This window comes from Olea europaea, chromosome 10 (genome assembly GCF_002742605.1).
Source record: "Olea europaea var. sylvestris chromosome 10, O_europaea_v1, whole genome shotgun sequence".
In the NCBI taxonomy this organism is placed as follows: Eukaryota; Viridiplantae; Streptophyta; class Magnoliopsida; order Lamiales; family Oleaceae; genus Olea; species Olea europaea.
This window is the reverse complement of record NC_036246.1, coordinates 12,206,477-12,228,380: the sequence shown is the minus strand read 5'-3', so window position 1 is coordinate 12,228,380 and position 21,904 is coordinate 12,206,477. Positions and strand designations below refer to the sequence as shown.

General features: G+C 35.2%; 1 pseudogene; it reads right to left on the bottom strand.

Annotated features, from left to right (window-relative positions):
• Positions 1 to 760: 760 nt before the first annotated feature.
• Positions 761 to 3,314, bottom strand: LOC111400294 (annotated as a pseudogene).
• Positions 3,315 to 21,904: the final 18,590 nt, after the last annotated feature.

Here is a 21,904-nt window from a genome sequence, read left to right as displayed (position 1 = left end):
AATGCACCCACACCCAATCTCCGGGTTCAAATATCGCACGCTTCCGCCCTTTGTTCACCTTTGACGCGATGAGCTTGTTTTTCTCTTCAATTTGCGTACGGACCTTCTCATGAAGTGCCTTCACCATCTCAGTTTTCCTCTTACCATCCATACTACCTCGTTTATTCACAGGCAAAGGACATAAATCCAATGGAGTTAGTGGATTAAGTTCATACACAATTTCAAAAGGTGAATAAGAAGTAATCGAATGTACAGCACGATTATAAGCAAACTCAATAAATGGCAAGCAATCTTCCCAATTTCTTAAGCTCTTATTAATAACTGTTCGAAGCAATTGAGTCATGGTCCTATTTACTATTTCAGTTTGACCATTCGTTTGTGGGTGACAAGTTGTAGAAAATAACAATTTAGTTCCTAACTTATTTTACAAAACACGCCAGAAATGACTCAAAAATTTAACATCTCGGTCCAACACAATACTCTTAGGGACTCCATGCAAACGTACTATCTCCCTAAAGAATAACTCAGCAATGTTAGAGGCATCATCGGTTTTGTGACATGGTATGAAGTGTGCCATTTTACTAAACCTATCAACCACTACAAAGATAGAATCCCGACCTTTCTTTGTCCTAGGTAACCCCAGTATGAAATCCATAGAAATATCCACCCAAGATTCACTAGGTATAGGTAAAGGTGTATACAAGCCATGTAGTAAAACTTTTGATTTATCCCGTTTACAAGTTATGCACTTGTTACAAATTCATTCTACGTCACTACGCTTTTTAGGCCAATAAAAGTGTTCCCCTAATATGTCTAAAGGCTTTTGAATCCCAAAATGACCCATTAGACCCCCACTATGTGCTTCCCTTATCAATAATTCACGCATTGAACAATTTGGAATGTACAACTTATTTTCCCTAAACAAATATCCTTCATGTCAATAAAATTTATCAACAGCCATTTTAGCACATGAATTATAAATGTTTGAGATATCAATATCATTTTCATACATGCTTTTAATATGCTCAAAACCAAGTAATTTCGTACTTAAAGAGTGAAGAAGCACGTACCTTCGCGACAACGCATCTGCAACTACGTTTTCATTACCTTGCTTATAACTGATGACGTATGGAAACGTCTCTATGAACTTCATCCACCTCGCATGTCGCTTGTTCAACTTACGTTGACATAGCAAGTGCTTTAGGGATTCGTGATCGGTGTGTATCACGAACTCCTTAGGCCACAAGTAATGCTGCCAAGTCTCCAATGCTCAAACAAGGAAATACATCTCCTTGTCATACGTTGGGTAGTTCAGTGTAGCTCTGCTCAACTTTTCGCTAAAGTAAGCAATAGGTCTCCTTTCCTGCATTAACATTGCTCCAATACCTATCCCTGATGCATCACACTCAATCTCGAACGTTTTATCAAAGTTAGGTAAGGCCAAAACAGGTGCTTTACACAACTTATCCTTAATGGTGTTAAATGCATGTTCTTGTGCTTCCCCCTAGTGAAAATCTACGCTTTTCTTAACGATTTCAGTTAATGGTGCCATGATTGTGCTAAAGTCTTTCACAAAACGCCTATAAAAACTAGCCAGACCATGGAAGTTCCTAACCTTAGTTATATTTTTAGGTATTGGCCATTCTTTAATAGCTTTAATCTTTTCCTCATCCGCTTCTACCCCATTAGCACTAACAACAAATCCTAGGTAAACAACTCTATCCATGCAAAACGTGCACTTTTTAAAATTAGCATACAATTGTTCCTTTCTTAACACAACAAGCACATACTTTAAATATTCTAAATGCTCACCTAGGTCTTTGCTATAGTTAAAATATCATCAAAGTAAACTACAACAAATTTTCCTATGAAAGCGCGTAAAACATGATTCATTAAACTCATAAATGTGCTCAGTACATTTGTGAGACCAAACGGCATAACTAACCACTCATATAACCCATATTTAGTTTTAAATTTCGTTTTCCATTCATCACCCTCCTGCATGCGAATTTGATGGTACCCGCTCTTAAGATCAATTTTACTAAAAACACAAGTACCATGCAATTCATCAAGCATATCATCTAGCCTAGGAATAGGGGACGATACTTTACCGTAATGTTGTTGATAGCTCTGAAGTCTACGCACATTCTCCAAGTCCTATCCTTCTTTGACACTAATAGAAGAAGCGTAGCGCACGGGCTCATGCTCTCCCTCACGTAACCTTTGTTTATCAACTCCTCCACTTGTCTCTGAAGCTCCTTTGTCTCTTCGGGATTGCTTCGGTAAGCTGGTCGATTTGGAATGACAGCCCCAGGTATGAAGTCGATTTGGTGCTCGATCCCTCGAATTGGTGGCAATCCACTTGGTATCTCCTCCGGAAACACGTCTTCGAAATCCCGTAACAAAGACTTAACCACGCTAGGGAGGGAGGTGTTAGACTCCTCAAGGAAGAGGAGAGACTCGTTGTAAACTAACAACAACAATTGTCTCTTATCACTCAAAGCTTTTTTTTAATTCACTCCCCCTCGCAAAGAAGTCTACTTTTAACTTTTCTCTCCATTCAGCTGATTCTTTTTTCTCTTTACTCAACCGACTCTTTTTCTCTCCTCTCATGTGGCCTTTTTCTCTTTCCTTCCTTCTCGGCCACCTCACTATTTTCTCTCTTACTCACAAGCTCACTACGTTCTCTCCTTTTTGTAGATTCTCTCGCTCGCGTTTCTTTCTCATTTCTAAGTTTTATTTGGTCTTCATACACTTGAGTCGGTGTTAATGACGCAATAGTAATGGACCTCCCATCTTTGACAAAGCTATACCGGTTCCTATACCCATCATGTGTAACCTTCCTATCAAATTGCCAGGGTCTCCCCAATAGAATATGACCTGCTTGCATAGGCACCCATCACATACAACCTTGTCACTATATCTCCCAATTGAGAAATTAATTAACACCCGTTTATTTACCCTAATTTCCCCACTCTCATTCAACCACTGTAATTTATAAAGCCTAGGGTGTCTCAATAATGCTAAACCCAATTTCTCAACTAAAGTTGTGTTAGCCACATTTGTGCAACTCCCACCATCAATAATCAAGTTACATACCTGATCGTGGATGTGGCACCGAGTATGGAATATGTTTTCCCGCTGCTGCTCTGAATCATCTGTCTTGATTTGAGTGTTAAGTGCTCGCCTCGAGACCAGCAGTTCCCCAATGGAAAACTCCGTCTCATCTTCATCACCAACATCCTCAACGTTGGTATGTCATAATATTCTCCTTTGCTCTTACTTACCACCTCTCCATTGTCCTGCAACACCATGGTTCGTTTGTTAGGACACTGAGATGCAATGTGTCCCATCCCCAAACACCTGAAACACTTGATGTCTCGGCTTCATGATGGTTGTGGCTCCAATTTTGGCGCTATCCTACTAGTACTTTCTTCTTTCCCCTTCTGCCACTCACTTCTTCCTCTGGCTATTGCTTCACCCCCCTTATTATTACCATCCCACTTCAACTTCCAATTTAGGTTAGAAGATGAATTATTCACCGGCTGCCTCAAAGTCTTCTTCCTCTTCAGTTGTTTCTCCACCTTCATGGCTACATGCAACATGTCCTTTAGCTCCACGTAAAGCTGCAATTCCACTACATTAGCAATTTTTCGATTTAGACCGTTTAAGAATTGTGCCATGATAGCTTCCCGATCGTCCACCACATTTACCCTGATCATGAGTATTTCCATTTCTTTGTGATAGTCCTCTACGCTCCTTGACCTTTGATACAGGCTCTGCAACTTCTGATGGATCTCTCTATAATAGTGGTTAGGAAGGAACCGCTTCCTCATCAACGCCTTCAAATCCTCCCAAGTACTAATTGGTCTTCCCCCACAGCGTCGCTGTGTAGTAACCACTCGATCCCACCAGGTTAGTGCGTAATCAATTAACTCTAACACCGCTAACTTTACATTCTTCTCCTCCGAATAATTATAGCACTCAAAACTTAATTCCATCTTCCTTTCCCACTCCAAATACGCCTTTAGGTCACTCCTTCCCTTCAGTTGAGGAATGGACATTTTGATATTGCCCATATTCCCATCTGCCTCGTCTCCGTGATTATTCCTACCCCGTCGTTCAGGCCTACCACCTCTTTTCCTCATTCGTCTCATTCCCACTTCTCCATACTCCTCATCATTACATTCACTGCCCAAATCAAATGCTTCCCATTCCATCCTATGCTCCCGCCTCCCTAGTCTCCTGGCATTAAATACCTCCACCCGTGGCTCCCTACTCCCTACTAAGATTAGCCACTGATGTATCCATCCTTTTCATCCAAACTTCCTGCTTAGCCCTCCAAGCATCTTGTTGATCCAGCCTATCTCTAACAACCCCAAAAGTAAGTTCAAATCGCTGTATCAAATCCTCCGATGCATTGTTGTGATAGCCGTGTTGGCTTGAGTTGGAACCTTTTTGTTCAAACATTCTCTCAATTTCTGCCTCACCAAATTTCACTCGGAATCACACAATTGGCTTTTATCCTCTAATGAGTTCACCACTCTGCCTTTTATCACTCAATGCTTTCACCAAGAGCTTTCAAGAACAATAACGAACTCACCGAATTAAAACTTGTGGATTCAACCCGAAACGTAAGTCAAGAGGATAATTTTCAGGGGATTTGGAAACAAATAGAATGTAATTTGAATGGACTCACTAAATTCAACGGATCAATTGTCGAAATTGAAGAATTGAAGAAAAAATAAGAACTTTGGACTTTAGGAATTTCAATGTGAACTTGTTGGTAGCAAATCAAGTAATTAAAAAAAAAATTTACGTGAGCAGTAACTTTTTTTTAATATCCGGATGAACAATAACTTTTTTTTTAATACAAAAGATTATACTACCAATGAAAAATATGGATTGAAGGAATGAATTGAAGAATGACTCAAGAACAAGGAAGAAATTTGGAAATCTAGAAAACTACAACACAAACAAGAAAATTAAAGATAGAACCTAATTAAATTGGAACCTAAGTTCTGATACCAACTTATGCGAACCCCATAGCAACTTCGACTACGAAACCCACAACTAGATTGATGTGGAACCCAAGAACGTCAATTGATAACCAGTTTGGATTTGAACCCAACAACATAAAACAAAGAACCCAAAGATAACGGTGATGCAATGAACCACTTGCTTACAAATTGAAGAGCCTTGATAAGTTTTAAATTATTGTTCAAAGAAGAACAAATTTGAAGAAAGCAAAAACCTCTCTTGAATTTAATAATAATTGTAAAAAAAAATCCCTTACAATGTAATGGAGAGAGTATTTATACTAAAAAGCTAAAATCCTAGCTAAAATCGTCAAAATATAAAAATAAGTCTAATTGATATCAAATTCTAACAAAATAAGAAAATTCGTGAAAAAGAAAAATTATGTCGGATTTTTTGTACCATGCGGTCGCATGGAAGAAACTGTTGCCCCTCGAGGAAACCCTGCATGGGTCTGTGCGGCCGCATCACTTTAAAACCATGCGGCCGCATGGTTGTTACTTTGGCCTCTGTCTTCGCCCGCTTGTATTGAGTTGATTCACTTTGATTCGACTTTCGATCCGAACACGAAACTTGTCCCATTTTGAGTCCCGAACATCGTCCCATCGATGGTTTCTTGAATGAGCAATCGCATCGCTTGTTTCACTTGCTTTGCTCTCGATCGCGTCATCGGTTCGCCTTCGATAATCAATGGGTCTCGACTTGAACTCGCCGTCTCCAAACTTGATTCTTGGATCACATCAGCATCACAACTCAACAATTCTCTTCATTAGTATTATACAACATAATAAAATGATAGACACTTCAGTCCACTAATTTCATCTTGTATTATCATCAGCACCATCCCATTGTACCTGCAAACACCAGTTAAACAGCATCAATGTTCAACAATTTGAAATATGATCTAAAAATTTGATTAGAGGCAGTACCTTAGTCCATGCTAGGTGGGTTAAATTCAGCAGGGATTTTCTCAAGCAATATAGATTCCTTTGCAATTATGTTTCTAATAAAATGTGATCTGATATCAATATGCTTTGATCTTTCATGAAAGATTGGATTCTTACATAAATCAATGGCACTTTAACTGCTAGAATAAACTACTAGAGGATGAGACGGTTCATTTATTTCATTTAACAAACCTTTAATCCACAATACTTCTTTTATGGCTCTAGTGGTAGTCACATATTCAGTTTCAGTAGTAGATAATGCAACAATATATTGAAGTTGGGATTTCCAACTCTCCCAAGTCCCACACAAAGTAAATATGTAAGTAGTGATAGATTTTCTATTATCTTTATTACCTGCAAAATCTGAATCTACAGAACCATAAGTACAATACCCTCTTTTCATGCTTTAAAACATAAACCCAAATTTGAAAATCCTTTTAAATATCTAAGTAACAATTTTCATTGCAATTGAATGTTCATGGTCTAGGTTGGCCATAAACCTACTCAAGTTACTTATAACATGTGCAATATCAAGTCTAGTGCATATCATAATGTACATATCTAAACCAACGACATTTGTATGAAACACCTTTTCCATACATTTTATATTAGTATCATCAATAAGACATTGATATTTCCGCAATCTGAAATGACTAGTTAGAGGTAAAGTCACAAATTTAGAATCATGCATAAAAAATTTTGTTAACGCTTTCTCAACATATGGACATTGTTTCAAAATTAAAATCTTTTTAGGCCTATTTTTTATAATGTCAATTCCTAAAATTCTTTTAGCATGACTTAAGTCTTTCATTTTAAATTCATTGATTAAAGACCTTTTTATCTTGTTATGCTATTCGTGCGATCACCAAATTAATAACATGTAATCGACATAGAGCAAAAGATAAACATCCACACTATTTTTAGCATTCCTTTTAAAATACAAGCTTTAATCAAAAGCACTTCTAAAAAAACCAACAAAGGTAACAGTTGTCAAATTTTTTGTACAACTACTTAGGTAATTGTTTTAGGCCATATAAAAATATTTTTAACAAGCAAACATGATTAGGTTTCTTTTTATCTAGAATTCCTTGAGGCTAATTCATATAAATCACTTCATTAAGTTTCCCATGCAAAAATGTAGTTTTGACATCATTTGTTCAAGTTCAAAATCATAATGAGCAACTAAAGCAAATATTATTCTAATGGTAGTAGACTTCACAACAACTGGAGATAAAATTTCATTATAATCAACACCTTGTTTTGGGTAAAGCCTTTAACTACAAGTCTAGTATTAAATCTAAGAGGTTCTCTTTCATAATTGCCCTCTTTGATTAAGGTTGGACAAAACTCTTGAACCGAATCAAACTGAACTGAATTGAACCTGAATGTATATCTGAATCAAGAACAGATGGGTTTGGTTCGGTTCTCGATTGTAGATTAAGGACCGAATAATCGAATAACAACTGAATCTCCATAATTTTTTAATTAATTCATTTTAAATAAGCAAATTTATTTTTTCTAAATAAATTTGCTAACTAGTTAATTTAGCTCAAACCTAAAACTATAATTTTCTTATTTCTAATTTTCAATTCAAGCCAACTTAATCAAATCGACCTATGTTTTATCCAAATCTATTATTCTACCGTAGTGCCATTTCTATTGTTATAAAGAAATAGAATTGAAGCTCAAAAATGCCTCTCTTAACTATAGTGAGCTCGGTATCTTTCTCTTCTGTGATTTTAACAAACAAATCTATGAAGAAATCAACAAAAAGAGACGTAAAAGATATAAAAGATTGGACTACGTTATTTTATAATAGTTAGGATTAAACATAGCATTAGTTAAATTAATATCATTAGTTAAATTAATGTAACTTTGTAAATATTAAAAATTTAATTATAGTATGAAACCTAAGAATCAAATGGAACTGAACCAAACATAACCGAACCGAATGGAATTGAACCTGGATAGTTCCATAATTAAATATGGACCCAACTGTTCCACTTATTAAATATTCTAAATTTTTGGGTCCGATTCGATTCTCGTTAGAATCAAACCAAATCAGGCCATGCCCAACCATATTTTTAATATTGTAAATCTTTTTGCAGTCTAGACTGGATTCACCTACAGGCTTAGGTACTAACACCTAGGTCTAATTTTCATTAAAGAATTCATTTCCTCCTCCATGGTGCTCTCCCAATTCTTAGATTTTTTTCCTACTTACAGCTTCATCATAAGACTTTGGCCCCTTAAAAGCTAAGTCTTGATATGACGAAACAGTAAGGGAAACAAAATCTCTATATCTAGATAGCTCTCTTATTTCCCTCCTATTTTCTATATCTAGTCCATTGATAATCTTCTACCACAAGCTGTTGAGGTTCCTCTCGATTTTGAACTTGAATCTCACTTTCCCCAGTTATACCAGAATCAGAGGTAGTTTCTAATTCTCCTTCCGCCAGATCATTTACTTTAGGTTCAGGTGCAATGCCAAGATCCACTAGCAACTTGGTCTTACAAGTTTCCATGTCTCCTCAAATAATTCTTTACCATTTTGACTCAAACAGGGTATACCAAATTCATTTAAAATCATATCTCTAATGGTAATAATCTTAAAACCTAAGAGGTCTCTAACCCATAATCTATACCCTTTAACCCCTTCAAGATATTCTAGAAAAGTACATTTATGAGATCTTGGTTCAAGTTTCTAAACATTTTGATGAGAAAATGCAGAACAGCCAAATGTTCTCATCAAATAATAGTCAGCAAGTTTAGCAGTCCACACTTTTACAAGTGTTTTACAATCTAAGGCACTGAAAGGAGTCCTGTTGACAATATATAAAGTTGTCATGGCAGCTTTACAGCATAAGGTCTTAAACACCCGAAAGCAAATCATCATGCATCTAACTTTATATAGAAGGGTCCTATTTATTATCTCAACAACTCTATTTTACTGAGAGGTATAGGGAATAGTTTTATGTCTAGAATTTTCATTTTGTTTGCAAAATTGATTAAAATTAGAATTGCAAAACCATAGGCCATTCTCAATTCTTAAAATCTTGATCTTCTTACCATTCTAACCTCCTATAAAACTTTTCCACAAAATCCACACAGTCCTTGAAAAATCATATATGAAGAAGAGAAAATATTTATTTTTCCTTAAGTGATGACAGATGAAGGCCCCTAAAAGTCAGAATGTATATACTATGAGATAAAAGTGGATTTGTGTTTTCCCACATTAAGTGGAGTTTCTGTTGCTTGTCTAAGGTGCAGTGTTAAGGGAACTTTTAAGATAGAGTTGTTCCCAAAACATCATAGCTAATGAAGAATTTGTAGGCACCTATCACTCATAGGACCAGTATATTGATATTTTAAATTGGCATCAATTTCAGCAGTAGAGGCCTCAACAGTGTGATTAATAATAGCTTTAGCCTTACTGACGAAAATCCCATTTCGCTTAATGCATTTGAAGATGACAAATGATCCACTAAAGATCTTTAATATGCCATTTCCAAGCTTTACTTGCAGCCTTGTGTAATCTAAATTTCCCATTTAAATAAAGTTTCTATTCAAGTCAGGAACATATCTAATCATTTCAAAAGTGCAGATTAGCCATTCTCAAAATTTCAGTCACACTATCTATCCCTTCTACCCTGCAAACAACATTATTACCCATCACAACTTCACTTCTCTTTCAATTCTTAACTAGCCAATCTTTCCTAAAAGTCGTATGAAATGAACAGCTAGAATCCAAGATCAATTCTTGGATCTGATCATGACTTCAGCAATGCTGGCTTAGTCTATGTCAGAAATTGGTTCAGTCACGACATAGATATCAACAGTATTGGTCTCAAGAGGTTCAACCACATTTGTTTCATCAATCAAATTTTCTTGCTGTTCATTTTTTTGTAACAACATTTTATAAAATGATCAATCATTCCATACCCATAACATTTTTATTCTTTGCCTTAGACTGGGATCTAGATCTCCCTTTATCCTTCATTTTATTACCATTTCCCTGATTACAATGATTGTTTTATTTCCATTATGCCTATCCCGTGGTCTATCTATTACAAATAGGCTCCCAGTTCTAAATCTTTAATCCTTAAGGTAATCATGACCAGATCAGTAGTTAGAATATCTCTACCATAGTTAATGGCGGTTTAACATCTTTATATGCTTCTGGAATTTTATTTAGAATAACAAGACCCATGTACTCCTCAGACATCGTATCACCATTATTATTTATGTCTAATACTAGTTTGTTAAAAAGCATCTAAATTATCATCTAATTCCTTAGAGGGATCTATCTAAAAACTAAAAAATCTTTCCAAGAGAAATAGTTTATTTGGTAATGATTTAACTATGTACAATTCATCTAGTTTATCCCACAAATCCTTAACAGTATTTAACTTTCTTACTTTTATCAACATTTAATAAGACGAATGCCATATTGTAGAAGTATTTGCAAATTCACCAGCTTCACTTTTCTGATCAGTAGTCATAGTTTCAAGAAATTCTTCAGTTATTGTTTTGAAATTTTTTTGTCGTATAAGAAGCTCCTTCCTTTCCCAAATTTTTTGTTGCTATATTGGGAAATCACCTTTCCCATTGAAAACCCCAAGTTCAAAAGTAGTTCTAGTGGTTTTGAAAAAATATATATTTAGAACACAAAAGATGTAGTCTAATATGAATGGAGATGCATGTAATATTTCAAGATACCTCAAGTGATTAGAAAATGACCAAATTTACCAGAATTCTGTGAAAATCAGTTTCTAAGGTTAAGGCTCAATTTGGACCATCTCTTAGATCACAAGATCAATAGTATTAAATGATAATACAATATGAAAGTTATGTATGCAAAAGATAATACAAAGTTAAGTAAGCAAGATTTCACTATTAAGGCAAGAAAGCACAAAAAATTGCAGGCACAATATTAAGTTTGAGTCTAGAATATTCAACCCAGAGTGATGGTTTGGAGCATTGATCACCATAAGCAATTAGGAGTGCAATTAGGAGTCAGAAATACACTTAAAGGTCATCATTGTAAAGTTTCAGACAAGATTTGTATGCAAGTTTACAGGGTTTAGGGTTCAACCCCAAATCAGAATCAAGAACCCTCAAATATGTAGATAGAAAATGATTTTGTAACTAGAAACAGCCACTAAAGGCAAATTGCTCAATATGTCCAGATCTAGTGTTTTAAAAACTTTTAGATCTAGACAGATCAAAAGAATATTAACCATGAACAAATGAATTTATATTGTGAAACTTCAATTGAAGGCTCAAAATACCTTCGGATCCACTTCAATTGCAGTCCAGATTGATCCTTTAACTTCAAAATTCATTTACTTTGGGCATTTAAATTTTATCTTCTTGGAATTTGGTCCTCTAAAGCTTCAAAATGTCCAACTTGGTCACCAAGCTCTTTGAATGTCCAATTTTAGTTCCCAAAACTTGCGAATACCTCCAGTTAGCACTTTCAAAGCTTTCAATCAAGTCCAAACATCTCGACTACTCTTATATTTCACCTTTTTAGCTCCAACTACGCTATGATTCTCTTCCTTTATGCTTAATTCAACTAGAAGTCAGGATTTTTACCTATAAAAATAATATTTACGCTAAGCCCTTGTTTGGGCTCCATTTTAAATAGGTTCTAGAAAAAAATATTTTGGAATAGTGATTTTTTGAAGAATGTGTGGTTAAAAAGAAAAAAATTGAATTTACGTGTAATATTATTTTATCAAAAAATATGTGGTTGAAAAGAAAAAAGAGAGAAAATACATTAAAATTAAAATGAAGCATAAGCAAGGGCTAAATTAAGTAGAATTTCTCTCATCTAACTGATACAAAACTCACTCATCACACTTTTGCTAGTCCCGAGCAAATTTATCTCTTAAAAACTGTAACACACAAGACCACGAAACTTTAAGACTCATTTGGTTAAATAACTTGCCATACTTGCATTAGGTTTATAATTGTATAGTCAATTCATAAGAAGACTAAGACAATTCTTTTTAACTTATTTGATACTTATCTTTAGTCTGTGAAATAGCAGAATCTATGATTAGGTCTTCTCAAGATTGCATAAAAGAGAAAATTCTCAAGTTGTTTCAATCCCAACATTTAATGGTCAAATTTTATCCTTAATTCCCTAAAAATTGATAGTTACCGTCTCTGTCTTTATCTCTATCTTCGTCTCCCTCTCTGTCTCTAAATGTTACCCTCGATTCACTATTTATTTACCAATTCAAGTTCAGTCGGATCAAATCAGTAAAGTAATTAATAGATATGTGAAGATTCTCCCAATTTTTTAATTTCTCATCCTTCAAATATCCATCAAAAAATTCAAACCTATTAGTAATCTAGATCCCCATATTTGGGCCCATGGCTTGATTTGGCTACATATGTCTTTCGTCTCATGCATGCACCCTCAAATCCCCCAAAACATACAAGACATCTAGCATAGGAATGAACGACTTGATGCATGTGCTTAGGTGAAAATGATTGGATCTCTCACAAAGTTTAAGACCCGAACCGACCTAGAAGAGTGCCATATACTTTGAATACTACCTGGATCACTCACTCTCTACCTTTTCTCTGGTGGGATATCAACAGGTACATTTTTTTTTTTTTTGTGGGAAAATTACACCATTTTACTTGCATTCATTATATTCTATAACATATCTTTATATCCGCATGAAAAACAAAGAAAGCTTCGACCTACCAAAATCGAATATATGAAGATGAATTCAAGCCTTTCCATTCTTCATTGAAACTAATTCGTTCTTCAAGTAAAACCTTTCAAAATTATTAAAATAAAGTCAGCATTTCTTAAATCAAAAACATAATTTAAAAGAAATCAGAAATAGAAGTGCAAGTGATACTATTGGTTGGGGCAAGTGTTTGACACTATATCTTTAAGATGAATTTGCCCCATATCGATGTTAACAATTTCTTGCAGTCATCTCTTAAGATGCAATGACTACGTCTCGCAATAGGAGTACTCCAAATTACTTAGACCAACGAACTTGAAAAGAAAATTCTCTCTACCATCAACATTATTTTTTATGCAAGAAAAACCACTTTAATGAAGTGTTTTATGCAAATTAAAAAATGAATATGATATGAAATGAATTTACAGCTACCAAGCAGTCCAATTTATAGAGGAAGGGAGATTGTGGCAAGAGTGCGACGACCTGAATCCTTGACTATTCGAGTGTTACTAAATAAAACTTAATTCTTTCATAAGAACTAAATAAGAACATAAAATAATTTTATTTTTCTTCAATATGTAAATAAATTTTGATTTTATTATGTAGGTACGAAAAAATGAAAAAAAAAGAAAGTAATTTCAACATAACAACTAAATTTGAAATTCAAAGCTGTGTTTTAAAACACAAAACAATTTATTAAACCTATCCCCATAGTCATCTCCACATTGACTGCCTCGAACCATCAATTGCTTAAAAGGGAGAATTATCATAGAGTAAGATTTATAAAATCTTAATAAGTACGCCATGAATTATTATTGTGTATAACTTAAAAGAGCATAATAATCATAATCGACATAATGGAGACATAAGAATTTTACCAAATATAGGTGGTAAGAATGCTTATGTATAGTGCTACTAAACTCTGGCCCCCTTAACATAACCATAATCATATCATAACATATGTGACCCATAATAATTTTCTTAAAATTCATAACATAACAATAATTCAATATAAGCAGCGTACTTACAGTGAAGTTTGAAAGAAAGAGTAATAGAGACTTGATCCCTCTCCAATTTTCACCTCGGCTTATGAATGTGTATATTATTTGGATTAAAAAATATAATAGTGAGTGGTAGCATGTGAATGTGAATGAGAGGTTTAAATAGGACAAGATTAGGCATGCATCTTTAAGTAAAAATTCATGATGGAGGAAATTGTTCCTTGAAATTTGTGAAATGGGCAAAAATCTCTCCTTCATTCCTACATTTATATATTCACACTACACATTACCATATGTTTGCTCAATCAAGCATAAATTAAGAATTTTCTATGTAAGTGTTTGACCAAGAATTTAATCAAAGACATGTCAGACTTAGCACTTATGGTAAGTTTGCAGCAAGGTCCTAGAATGTGGATTAACCCTCAAATGAGCCCCTAAATTTTCAATTTTGATAATTAGACCTAGAATTTCGGGCGTGGGTATTAAAATCTACCTTCTTAAAAAAAAATTTGTCCTCGAAATTTACCTTGAAATTCATCCAAGAGTTGTGGGTACTTTGCTCGCATCTCCACCTCTCGCTCCCACGTAGCTTTTCAGCCGAGTGATTTCGCCATTGTAACTTTACTAATGGGATCACTTTATTTCGGAGGGCTTGAAATTTCTTATTAACAATTCTTATTGGTACTTCTTCATAGCTTAAACCTCGTTGTAATTCAATAGACAGATGGTTGATCACGTGACTTGGATCAGCGACGTACTTTCTAAGCATTGACACATGGAAGACGTCATGTACAACTAAAAGTTCAGAAGGTAGTGCTAACTGATATGTGACATTCCAAATACGTTGCAAGATCTCCAATGGGCCAATAAACCTTGTTCGCAACTTACCCTTTTTGCCAAAATGTAGTACTCCTTTCATCGATGCCACTTTGAGAAGTATCTTATCACCAACTGAAAATTTCAGACTCTTTCTTTTTCTATCAGCATAACTCTTTTGTCTATCCTGAGCACTTTTCATGCTAGTGCGAATCCTTTCAATTGTATGTACCATCAGCTCAATAATCCTAAAATCTTTCGCTCACCGACTTCATCCCAATGAACTGATGATCTATACTTTCTCCCATACAATGTCTCGTTTGGTGCCATGTCAATTGAAGTGTGATAACTATTATTGTATGAGAATTCAACTAAAGGTAAGTGCTTCTCCCATTGTCCTCCAAACTCGAGGATACATGTCTAAAACATGTCCTGCAATGTTTAAATTGTCCGCTCAAACTGCCCATCCATTTGAGGATAGAATGTCGTACTAAACTTTAGTTTAGTTCCCATAGCTCTGTGTAGACTTTTCCAAAAGTTCAATGTGAACCTTGGATCTCTATCCAATACAATAGAAAGAGGCATACCATCTTACCTTACTATTTCATTCATATATAACTGGGCGAACTGGTCCATAGTAACGTCATCCGAACCGACAAGAAATGAGTTGATTTGCTAAGTCGATCCAATATGACCCAAATAGCATCGTGACCTCTTGCTGACCTTGAAAAATGAATCACGAAGTCCACAGTCACATGCTTTCGCTTCCACTCCGAGACCTCCAATGGTTCAAGTAATCCTGACAGTCACTCGTGTTCGGCCTTCACTTGCTGACACACCAAACATTTCTGGACATACTCAACTATATCTCTCTTCATACCTTCCTACCAAAATATTGCCTCAAATCCTTGTACATCTTTGTGCTTCCCGGGTGCACTGAATAAGGAGAGGTGTGAACCTCCTCTAGAATCTTTCTTTTCAATTCTTCGAAATTCGGTATACACAATCGCCCTTTATAATATAATGCTTTATCTTCAACTATGGTGAAATCCTTTCACTTTTTGGAGTTAATCTCAGACTTGATGTACTCAAAAGACTGATCACCCTTTTGATGTCCTTTAATTCTGTCACAGAATGTGGTTCGAATAGCGAGAGCTACTACTCGAGCGACCACACCTAGTTGAATGGTGACAACCTCGAGATTTAATCTCTCAGATTCTCTCCATAGTGGCTCTTACGTAGTCAACATAGCTAATTGACCCGCCGTTTTTTGACTTAAGGCATTAGCTACCACATTTGCATTATCTGTGTGATAATGAATTTCACAATCGTAATCCTTAACTACCTCAAGCCACCTTCTCTATCTCATGTTCAATTCTTTCTTAGTACAGATGTACTTGAGGCTTTTGTGGTCCATAAAAATGTTACATTTACCTCCGTAAAGCTAATGCTTCCAAATTTTTAATGCATAGATCATCACAGCAAGTTTTAGGTTGTGCGTGGGGTAGCTTTGTTCTTGTAGTTTTAATTGTCTTGATGTATAGGCAACCACTTTGTCGTGCTGTATTAAGACACATCCCAAACCTTTGTTTCAAAGCATCACTATAGATCACAAAACCATCTGACCTTTAGGTATGGTTAACACTGGGACGTTTATCAGCTTTTGTTTTAATTCCTTAAAGCTCTGTTCACACTTCTCTGTCCAATCAAACTTCACACCCTTGTGTGTTAATTGTGTCAACGATCTTGATATTTTGGAGAATCCTTCAATGAACCTCCGATAGTATCCTACTAAGCCTAAGAAACTGCAAATTTCTCCTATATTGGTTGGCCTCGACCAATTCAACACTGCTTCCACTTTACTAGGGTCCATCTCTATTCCTCGGGCTATGACAATGTGTCCAAAGAATGCTACCCGTTCCAGCTAAAACTCATACTTTTTGAACTTGGCATAGAGCGTCTCCTTTTCAAAACCTCCAACACAATCCTTAAATGCTCTTCATGTTCCTCATTACTTCTTGAGTAGATTAGGATATCATCGATGAACATGATAACAAACTAATCTAGATACTTACGAAAAATGCGGTTCATCAAATCCATAAAGACCCTAGGAGCATTAGTTAGTCCAAATGGCATAACTAAGGACCATAGTGTCCATACCGAGTTCTAACAGCGGTCTTAGAGATATCACTAGCTTTGATTCACATTTAATAACTAGACCTTAAGTCGATTTTGGAAAATACCACTGTACCTCTGAGCTGATCAAACAAATCCCCAATCCTGGGAAGAGGATATTTACTCTTGATAGTGATTCTATTCAATTCTCTGTAATAAATTCACATCCTCGTCGATCCATCCTTCTTTTTAACAAATAGCACCGATGCCCCCATGGAGATACACTGGGCCGGATAAAACCTCTGTCCCATAGTTCCTCCAGTTGTGCCTTCAATTCTTGTAATTCTTTAGGTGTCATTCTATACGTGGCTTTAGAGATGGGTACTGAGCCAGGAGTAAGGTCAATTGTGAAATCTACATCTTGTTCTGGCGGCATGCCCGGCAACTCCTCGGGGAAGACTTCTAGATATTCACATACCACCCTAACCTCATCAACTGTTAATTTATTGTTATCTTCCTTATGAGTCCAATAGTGATTTCTAATGGTACAACCTATCGGGCTTTCAATGTAGATAAGATAGCCATAGATAATCGAAATCTCTCTTTCCCTAGTCTTTGAAAAATCACCTCTTTTTCAAAACAACGAATTATCGTGTGATTCTTGGATAGCCTGTCAATTCCAAGAATCACATCGAACTCATCCATATCTAATAAATACAATTCCGTCTCCAATGATTTACCATCAATTACTATTCTTGTCGTTCTAACTATATGATTAATATTCACTATATCCCCATTTGGCATCATTACTACTAAAGGGAATTGTGCATAATCAACCATAACATCCAGTTTACATAGAAACTTAAGGGCTATAAAAGAGTGAGCTGCACCAGAATCTATCAATACATAGGCTAGTAAGTCGAATATGAAGACTTTACCTGCTAAGACATTTCGATTCTAATCCTCCTACTGCCTTGCCAGTAAATAAACCCTAACCTGTCCTCCTAGTGCATGGCCCTATCTATGTTGGTTGTTCTCCTGTGGTCTTTGTTGGTTGCTTCCATACTTAGGGCAATATTGAGCCATTTGTTATTGCCCTCCACATCAGAAACATGAATTCGTCCCTAAAAGGCAAGCTCCCTAATGATGCTTCTGACATTTTCCACAGCGTGGGTAACTCTTGTTGCCATCTTGCGCTAAATTTCCTCTGCTCTTTTTGTCATAATTTGTCTTCCTTTGCCCTTGTTATTCATCCACTTTCTCTTCTCCGACTGTCCATCAAGCTGCTTTTCCTTCCCACTAGTGCAGTTCTCGAAATCTGCCAATTGTGCCCTTGCCAACACATCATGATAGTTTTCAAGCTGAAGCACTATGACAGTTTGTTTCAAATCACCTCTCAGACTCTGCTCAAAACGTCTCCCCTTCTTGTCCTCTGTATCTACAAACTCATGATCATAATGAGCCAACCCTTCAAACTTCTGCTCATACTCGATTAACGTCATTGAGCCCTGAGTCAAAGTGAAGAACTCGACCTCCTTCCGATTTCAAATACTCATGGGGTAGTACTTTTTTAGAATGACCTCTTTAAATTCATCCCACATCCAAACATTACCAGGAGCCCTTGATTTGGCAGTGGTGTCCCACCGACACCTAGCGCCTTTACGTAGCATAAAGTTGCACATATCACCCTTCTAGGTCCTGGGTAGTCAACGAGTTAAAAAATTCTCTCCATACCCGCCAGCCAGTCCTCCACTTCTAAGGGGTTCGTACTACCATGAAATATAAGGGGTTGCTCTTTCATGAACTGCTCTACCATAACAGCAGTTGTCCTAGTGTCAAGCCCAACTTCGTGCTGTTGTTCTGGTTAAGGTGGTGGATAAGATGATGGTGTTGGATGTTGACGAGGTGGTGGTGGCATTGTAGCTTACACAAAAGTTTGCATCATAGAGAGAAACTCTTGGGCAAACTGTGGGTTAATCGTATTAGGCCGAGGCTGAACAGGTTGTGCGGACTCTTGATTTTGGTTATTGTTATTGTTAGTCCTTTTGTTTCGGGGTGCCATAGCCTTAATTAAATGATAGTATTTATTTAGAGTTAAGTTAAATTAAGGATATGAAATATGAAGAAATGGCATGCTTTTATTCATAAATAATCATAAGTTCACATAAATAATGAACCACCAAGCACACACAGTGTCTAAACATTTGAAATTCAAAAATTGAAAAACGTAAAGTCAACTACGCATTATCTAATAGTTCTTCCCAGTATCCTCTCTTTCTTTTTCCTCGGGATTTGGTTTAGGATCAAACACAGAATACGACGCGGGGTTGTATTCTTCACTCGGGTCTTCTTCAACATAATTTTCCCCATAGTCAACTTCGGGTATTGTTATGACGTTGCTCGGATTGAGTTCATAGCCTGGTATCTTACTATTATCTCTAACATATTCACGATTCACCCTCCACCTTTCCCTTACGCATCGAAATAGTAAATTGGGAGAGGTCTGGTAGTCGAAGGTCTTCAATTCCCTTGATAAACTGCCTCCAGTAAGGAGTAAGGGTTCGATCAAGGTGATACACAATCTCATCTCTATGAAATCGATATCCATTCGCCTTTACCCCTCGGTAAATCTTTTCCATGGCATCTAAGTGTTGTATCAAACCGTGGTTTGGGTTTCTCTTGTAATTCCTATGCAATCAAGTAAAATGATTACGTCTCTCAGGTCGACTGGTTTGACCTTATACACTCACCATCTATTAGAAAAAAAGGAACGTAATTACTTTTCTTTTTAAAAGAACTTTTCAATATTTTTTTGGTAGTAGTAAAGGACTCAATTATTGTACTAGAGTTGAAACTTTTAAGGGAATGTATCAATAATCATCCACAGTTTTCTCCCTTATTTTTACAAAGGTAGCGATAAAGGGATGAATTATTGTACCAAGAGTTGATTTTTTTTTTAAGAAATATATAATAATAGCCATCCATAGTTTTTCCCTTGTTTTTACAAAGGTAGTTATAAAGGGACGAATTATCGTACGTGGATTCATTATTAACCTTCTTCATGTAATATGTGATTCTATATTATTGCAAACTTAACCTCTAGTTGAATCATTCCCATTAAATTTAACATGCATTTAAAATCACATAGCAACCATCTATAAATTTTATGATTTCTATATTAGTATAAAATTTATGATTGAGGTCTTCTATCAGTATCATAATAGTAAAAATTTATAACATACAAAATTTCATATTTTTATTGACTTTTATGCATAACAAGTCTAAATAAATTGTAACTATATTCTTATTTTGCCATGATATTCATGATTGCTATTTTACGTAATAAGCATGCTTTCATAAGTGAGATGACATGAATATTTAAACTGCATACATACCTGGTTCAAGGAAGTTGAGACATGGAGGATGGCATAGTAGCTAGTGACTTAGAACAAATTAAAATCTCATTTTAAATACCAACTTATCTTCAAAAAATTCATCTTAATCGTTGGATCCAAACTGATTCTTAGACTAAAGCTTTTAAATAGTATTAGGTTATTTATAATAAAGTCCAACTAAATAAATCAATTCTAAAATGCATTCTTATCAAAACAAAAAATTTTTTTTTACAGAAAATTCTTAAAACTCAAAATTTTGAAAATATATATATTAAGTCTACATGACCGATTTGAAAACTCTTAGCTCTGATACCAACTGTGATGACCCAAATCCTTGACTATTCGAGTGTCATTAGATAAAACTTAATTCTTTCATAAGAACTAAATAAGAACATGAAATAATTTTATTTTTCTTCAATATGTAAATAAATTTTGGTTTTATTATATAGCTGCAAAAAAAAATAAAAGAAAGAAAATAATTTCAAAATAACAACTAAATTTGAAATTCAAAGTTATGTTTTAAAACACAAAACAATTTATTAAACCTAGTCCGATAATCATCTCTACATTGATTGCCTCGAACCATCAATTACCTGAAAGGAGGAATTATCATATAGTGAGATTTATAAAATCTCAATAAGTACGCCATGAATTATTATTGTGTATAACTTAAAGGAGCATAATAATCATAATCAACATAATGGAGACATAAGAATTTTACCGAACAAAGGTGATAAGATTGATTATGTGTAGCGTTAATAAACTTTGGTCCCCTTAATATAATCATAATCATATCATAACTTATGGGATCCATAATAATTTTCTTAAAAATCATAACATAATAATAATTTAACATAAGTAGCGTACTTAAAGTGAAGTTTGAAAGAAAGAATAATAGAGACTCGATCCCTCTACAATTTCCACCTCAACTTATGAATGTGTATATTATTTGAACTAAAAAAATATAATAGTGACCGGTAGAATGTGAATGTGAATGTGAATGGAGGGTTTAAATAGGACAAGATTTGGCATGCATCTTTAAGGAAAAATTCATGATGGTGAAAATTATTCTTTGAAATTTGTGAAATGAGCAAGAATCTCTCCATCATTCCTACATTTATGCATTCACACTACATATTGCCTTATGTTTGGTCAATCAAGCATAAATCAAGAATTTTCTATGTAAGTGTTTAACCAAGAATTTAATCAAAAAACACATGGGAATTAGCACTTATGGTAAGTTTACAACAAGGTCCTAGAAGGTGGATTAACCCTCAAATGAGCCCTTAAATTTTCAATTTTGATAATTAGACCTAGAATTTCTGGTGCGGGTATTATAAGGAGAGTCATGCTAAAACTCACCATTTTCCATGAAAGATCACAGCCCTTCTTGTCCCTCACTAGCACCAACTTGTTGCTCAAGCAACCAAAGTCGGCTTGCCATTCGAGTGGCGCCCATATATGTTGATTCTCAGTTTTTCTTCTATCTTTGGACAACAATTTCTCATCCATCTAGAATTGGTTTTGAAATTCCAAATATACTACAATCATTTACTTGATGAGTAGAACAAGTTAGTCTATTTATTTTATAATTTGACTATCGAATTATATTCGATTATTTGGCCAAAGTTGGCACAAAGTCACATTTTCACTTTGTCATGATTTTATACTTAACCAATATTAACTCATTTAAACCAAATTCCAACAATTTCCCACGTGAATGGAGTTTCTAAATATGCAAATGATAATGCAAATACTAGCACAGAGATAAGTAAAAAAATCACTAGCTTTGTCCCTTCTTTAGTGGAATACTATTGAATGTACTTGGCTAGTTGGTGAATACGATATCTTGAGCCATTCAACCGTTGATGTAAACAAAG